Below are 6213 nucleotides of genomic sequence, written 5' to 3' on the forward strand. Positions count from 1 at the left end.
TTTCCTGTCGTTTCTCGGTTGCACAGCCCCAAAAGTTGTCTTTCTATCCAGTTTTACGAGAGTGGTGGCTGGAGAAGTATGGAGAATATGCAGAGCCTGGATGGCTGAAGAAATCACAGCTTGGAAAAATAAATAATGCAACCACTTCCAATATTTTTATTGTCAAGAAAGTTTAAGATTAGGACTTTTCTTGCCTGCTGGCAGCAGGTGACTGATAAAATACTTTTTATTTCATCCCCTTGAGATTGGAATGGGATTGGGTTATTGATCTAACAGTGGGGTTCCACTATGATGTATAAAAGAGCCATTCAGAGAGCTTTTTGGGGTGAAATTTTGAGGACCAGAAGCTCAGCAATAAGCTGAGCTGGGTTTGGAGCTGAAGGCCCTGCTATTTCTATCAAAACTGTTATAAAATCTCTGGTTTTGTGAAAGGTGCAGCTCAGCTGGACAGACCCCAGGCTTTGGTGCCTTGCAGGAGAGAGAATTTAATGTCCAACCCCTTCCTTTGGCAGAGAAATCTTCTTATTTGTATATTTTTTAATCTTTTCTGCCTGTTTTGCACCTCACTGTACATCCCTTGTCCTGAAGGATATTTATTCTATTCCCTCTGGCAACAGAGAAAAGGAGAATTTTGTGTTACCATTTTGTGTTACCATCTACCACAAAATCAGTATTTTCTGATTTATCTTCTCCTTTATGGCTGCTGAGCCTTGCTGGTGCAAGAATTCTGATTTTTGGGCTTGCAGGCAGCTCCAGGGGTTCGTGTTCTTGCAGGGAATTAATCAGAATTAAGGCTGAATTTGCTGATTGCCCATCAGAGAGCCTTTGCTGCTGTTTGGAATGGCTTTGGTGTCCTTCTCCTGGGAAGGTTTTTGTATCTGGTGTAAAATTTTCAGTTCACCTGGATGTTTTAAGGGGATAAATACTGGAACATATCTGTTCCAAAGGGTTTTTATGTAGGAAAACAAGTCACAGGAGCCTGTCAGAGTGAGGGGGTGGAACACACAGGTACCAAGTTGAGCTCCTAAATTCCCTCTGGTTATTTTTCAAGATCATTCTGGTTTTTCATTTAAAAAAAAAAAACACCAAAAAAAACCCAAACAAAAAAGCAATTATTTGTCTTGTTCACTCAGGGTTTTGGCTTGGAATTGTCATGAAACACAGAAGGAATCAATCTTCCGAATCTTTTCAAAAAGAGTCATCACCTGCTGCAATAGATTTTCCAATTAAAGGGGCATTAGTTAAAAAAAAATCCCAATGGTGTTTAAGAGTAGATTGTTAAATAAAGAATGTAGTTCCAGACCATTTAGGGGTTTTGCTGGGTCTTCTAGAAAAAAAAATTGTGTTTGTCCTAAAATTTGTATTGCTCTCCTGGGTATTCTCCTTGAAATTCCTAGCAGAACATTCCGAGGGTTTTTAGCAGCACCAAACCAGCTGAAGTTGATTCCAGCTGAGCTCCATTTCCTAAATAGCATTTCAGAAATGTGAGCATTCAGCTGCTGCCAAATGAGCTTTGAAGATTGCATCTCCCAGGTTACAGCAGCTAGCTGTGCTGCTCTGGGGATTGGGGTAAATCCAGGGAATCTGCTGAGTGCACAAGGGCTGGGGGTAAATATCTGCAATTTCTCTGTTCATTTGGGTTTTATTCACAGCCTCATATTTTGTGCTTTCAGATGAAAACTCTCATTCCATCTTGGGAATTAATTTCTCATCGTGGAGTCGAAGGAGGCTGAGCTGTGCTCTGAGCAAGGCACTGAGTGTGATTACAAATGCAAACTGTGCTGGGCTTGCTGCTGCCTGGAATTTGATGGGCTGGGCGATTATGGGGTGCCAGAAAATACCTGCTCCTGGGGAGGTCCTTCCTGCTGGTGGGTCTGGACCAGTTTGGCACTCGTTGCAAAATAATGTTTTGGGGAAAGTTTGTGAACTTGACCTAGTGTAACAGGGCATGACTTGGGAGGAGGGGATTTCCCCCTGAGAAGAAGTAGAAGAAATGAATGTAGAGTTATCAGGGGATGGGGCTGGAAGAGCTCAGTGGGGTCTCTGAAAATCAGGGTGCTCTCTGTTGGGTAATTCCTAAGAAATTTCTGACAAAGTGTGAAGGTTCCAAATAATCCCATTCTTCCCATGGAATGTTGTCTCCCTCCCCATGGTTTGCTGGTGTGAGTTCCCCTTGCTGCACTCTCAGAGAAGGGATTCCCTCAGGAATGGCCATCCCAGGAACCTGTGGAATTGCAGGAACAACTCCAGGCTGTGAGCTGGGTGTGACTCCTCAGCATCCCTGTGGCCATTTCTGTCCCCAGTGGGTGTTGGCAACAGCTGTCTGCAAATATTTGCGTGAGAATGGGAATTTCTGTGGTTCCCTTCCCCTTCTGGCAGAGGTAAGCAGGGCCAGGAGTGTCCTGGTGGCTGCCAAGGAGATTTCTTGCACTAGAGGTGGTGAACCAGAAAAGAGTTTTCACTGTGTAATTTGGCTGCAATTTTTGTTTGAAAAGGTGACTCCTCCCTGTGAGTTCACAGCACTGAAGACACTCTCACTTTGTAGGAACACAAACCTTCACTTTATCCCTGTTGTCCTCACTGAAGGCTCAACATCACAAATTCTCTGAAATTCTTAATCTCTTGGATTATATTCTGTGGTTAAAAATGTAATCCAGGGACATCCTGGTTTTCAGGCATTTGCAGTGTGTTCCAAGGCTGATTTCCAGGGAAGGGAATGTCCTGAAAAGTCTCCACACCACTCTGAGATATCACACGTGGCTCTGCTGCTGCCCAGATCAGGCTGGGGTTTGATCCCAAGGGGAAATCCAGACTGGATTCCCAATCCATAGGAATCTCAGCACTTCCACAGCTCTGACAGAAGGCAGGAATTACTTTGTGTTCCCATCTTGAAGCTTGACTCACTCTGGGACAAATGGGCTCAACAACTCTGACTCATTCCAGATCTGTGTGTTGGGAAGGAGAATCTCAAACCCCACTAACTCCAGGATAAACTCCTGTTATGAGTACATTTTTGAGGATCAAGACACAGACCCCATGACAGCACAATTCACCACCTTACACAGATTTTATGAGTACATTTTTGAGAATCAAGACACAGACCCCATGACAGACCAATTCACCACCTTACACAGATTTTACAGCTGCATTGCACAACATTTTTGGCTCTAAATTCTCCCTTTCCCCTTTGCTCCAGAGGAACCCTTTGCCCTCAGCCAGCTCTCCCTTTCTCTGGGTTTGCTCCTCACCAGACTGCAGGAATTGCCAGTGAAAGGGAGGTGAAAGGGGAAAGTGTTGGGATTTTTTTGGAGCTGGGAGGGGAGATGGTGAGAGCTGGTTCAGACTGGAGGGAACTGTGCAAGGAGCTGCTGTGCAGCAAAAGGAGGTGAAGGAAAGCTGGGAAGCTCAGGGTAATCAGCAGGGACATCAGACCTGCCCAGGCTGGCTGGGGCTGGAGCAAGGAAGAGTTCTGTGTTCAGGAGAGATTGCTCAGGTTATGAGGTGGGGAGTTAACTCTTGCTGTGCTTGCAGTGCAGTTGTAGCAGAAAATCCCACCCTGCTTGAAGCTATATTAACTTTCAGTTCAAAATCTGCTTTTCTCCAGGGCACATCTGAATAATAAATGATTGCTTCTTACCTGGCTGAGGGCAATGTGTGCCCCTGCTGAGGCTGCAGAGAATTCACAAGGAATTCACAAGTAAGAACTGAGTGGAGGAATTGCATTTTCTGCTTATTACTTAGCACAAGAGTATTTCTCATTATTTGTTTGTTCATACATGTTCTCTCACCCTTCAAATAATGATAATAATTATAATAATAGTAGTGATAATAATAATAGTGATGGTGTGCATCTAATAGGAAAAAGGCTGAAGGTTCTGTGTGAGGCTGAATGGAAAAGCCAGACATAAACCTGACCTGAAAAACAAATTATCTTCCTTCCCAGCTCTCACATAAGGAGCTTGCCAGCTCAGTTTTTCAGATTTCTGGATTAGAGTGTGTTTATTCTGCCCAGATTTGGAATTTAACTAAACCCCTCTAAGATTTCTGATCTGGGAGCCACCAGGGCACGGTGAGCATCTTTAACCTGCTCACAAATGGGAGGCAAAGCAGATTAAAGGGAATAAACGCTGCAGCACTAAGTGTGAGAATTAGTTTGTGATGCTGCTACTTAAAAACCCATTCTGAGACCAGGCAGAAAGTGCCTTGGTGTGTATTTGAGTTTGCAGCTGGGTTATCTCACCTTCTCTGCACTTTTCCTCGTGCTTAACCTGAGCACTGCGATGCTGTCTGAGTTTATGGGGTTAAGAGGCTGTTCAGCTCCACATTCCCTTGCAGCAGGTCCCACTGGCCTGGGAGGTCCTGCTGCTCTTCCTGCTCTGCTCATGCAATGACCGACCTGCCCTGTCCTGGGCAGTAATTCCCAGCCCTGCTGGTTCCAACCAACCCCATGGGCAACCAGAGCATTCATTCTTCCCATGCCTCTGGTCTGTTTTCCTTTTGCAACCCTGCAAAGTTCCTCTGGGTCCATCCTCCTTTTGTAACACTGCAAAGTCTGGGAGGTTTAGAAACACCCAATCTGTCTCGAGGCATTCACAGGCTCTGCCTTTGTGATAAATCATGTTGGGGTTGGGATTTCTTGTCTTTTCTGCTGCTTTGCAAGGCTCTGAGTTGGACTTTCTGCTCAGGCGTGGATGTGGTAAAACAGATTGCAGAGAACATTTTGTCGTCTCGGGGAGATGTTGGTGTGATTGAGTCACAAGTTCTCTCAATTCTTCATCTCTAGAGATCTCAGGGTGCATTCAGAGCTCTCTCAGGTGTGATAAAGGAACATTTGGAACACCAAAGAGCATTTGTTGGCAATTCTTGCTAAAAACCAAAATTGACCCTGCAGGTGCAAACTATTTCAGAAGCATTTGCTGGGTTTGAGCTTTGCTCCAGATCATCAGCTCCCTTTTTATTATATATTTTATTTATATATAGATATTTATTTATTTTATATATTATATATTTTATTTTAATTTATTTTAAATTTAATTTATTTTTACTAACCTTCTAAGTGGCTTCTTCCCCCCCAGAAAATGATTATAGATGTGGGAAATGTGAGGCTGCAGTTCCTTCCCATCCCCCTTGCCCAGAGAACACATGGAGACATCATTCGGCAGCTTCCAGTTGCCATGACAGGAGACAGAATTCCTTTGCTCTCCTCTCAGGAGCATATGTGGAAGTTAAAATGAATGAATCACATCCATCTTTTAAGTTTTCCTCTCAAAATTCTCTTTTGATTCCCCTCCTCTGCTGCTGAGTTTTTTCCAGCTTGCATTGCTGTGTTTCTTCCTATTCCTTTATTTGACTCTTCTTCAAGCCCAGAGCAGCCAAAATTCCCTCTGGTGCTGCATTTCCCTGAGCCTGGATAGTCTGTGATATTTAAAAGGACATTCCTAGAAATACAATGACGAAGCCAGAATTATTTCTGCAGCGTTTGGCCTTGAAATCCTGGGAAATTCCTTTCCTGTGGCTCTGTGGTTTTCTCTTGCCATGCAGGAAAATCCTGAAAATCTATAGATAAAACATTCTGAGTATGGTTTTTTTTAGGGGTTGTTTTTGGTTGGTTGGTTGGTTTTATTTTGTTTTCTGGCTTTTGGTTGGGTTTTTTGTTATTTTTTTAAATTTTGGCAGCAAAATCTGTTGGCTGTGGCTGCAGCCAGAGGTGCTGTGGTTTTATCCAGATAGCAACAAAACAAAACAGGGAGAGCCAAAAGCCTCCTGCTCTTCCCAGGGATGTGTTTACGAGGTGAAAACTGCCAGGAGTTAGAGCACAACGAGAGAAAGTCCTTTTTGAAAGAATTCTTTGTAGTCTTCAGCCCGTGGGAAAAATCAGATTTTGCAGAGCAGCCAGTGTGCTTTTAATCCTAGATAATTCCACACAACCTCCCCAGGGGTATTCCAGGTGACCTCTCCAGGCATTTTTCCCAGGTTGTTTCAAAAAAACACGTTTTGTTTTTGAAGCAAAATAATAATACTGAAGTAAAATAATATTCCACATGACTTTCCAGGCATTTTTCCCAGGTTGTTTCAAAAAAATGCGTTTTGTTTTTGAAGCAAAATAGTAATATTGAAGCGAAATAATAATACTGTATTCTCTCCTGCTTCTGTGCAGCTCCCTCACCCTGAATTTCCTCTTTTCCTTTCCTCTTCTTCCCTCCATTTGGACAG

Source organism: Lichenostomus cassidix, chromosome 24, assembly GCF_008360975.1.
Source record: "Lichenostomus cassidix isolate B80296 chromosome 24, HeHo_3.0, whole genome shotgun sequence".
NCBI lineage: Eukaryota > Metazoa > Chordata > Aves > Passeriformes > Meliphagidae > Lichenostomus > Lichenostomus cassidix.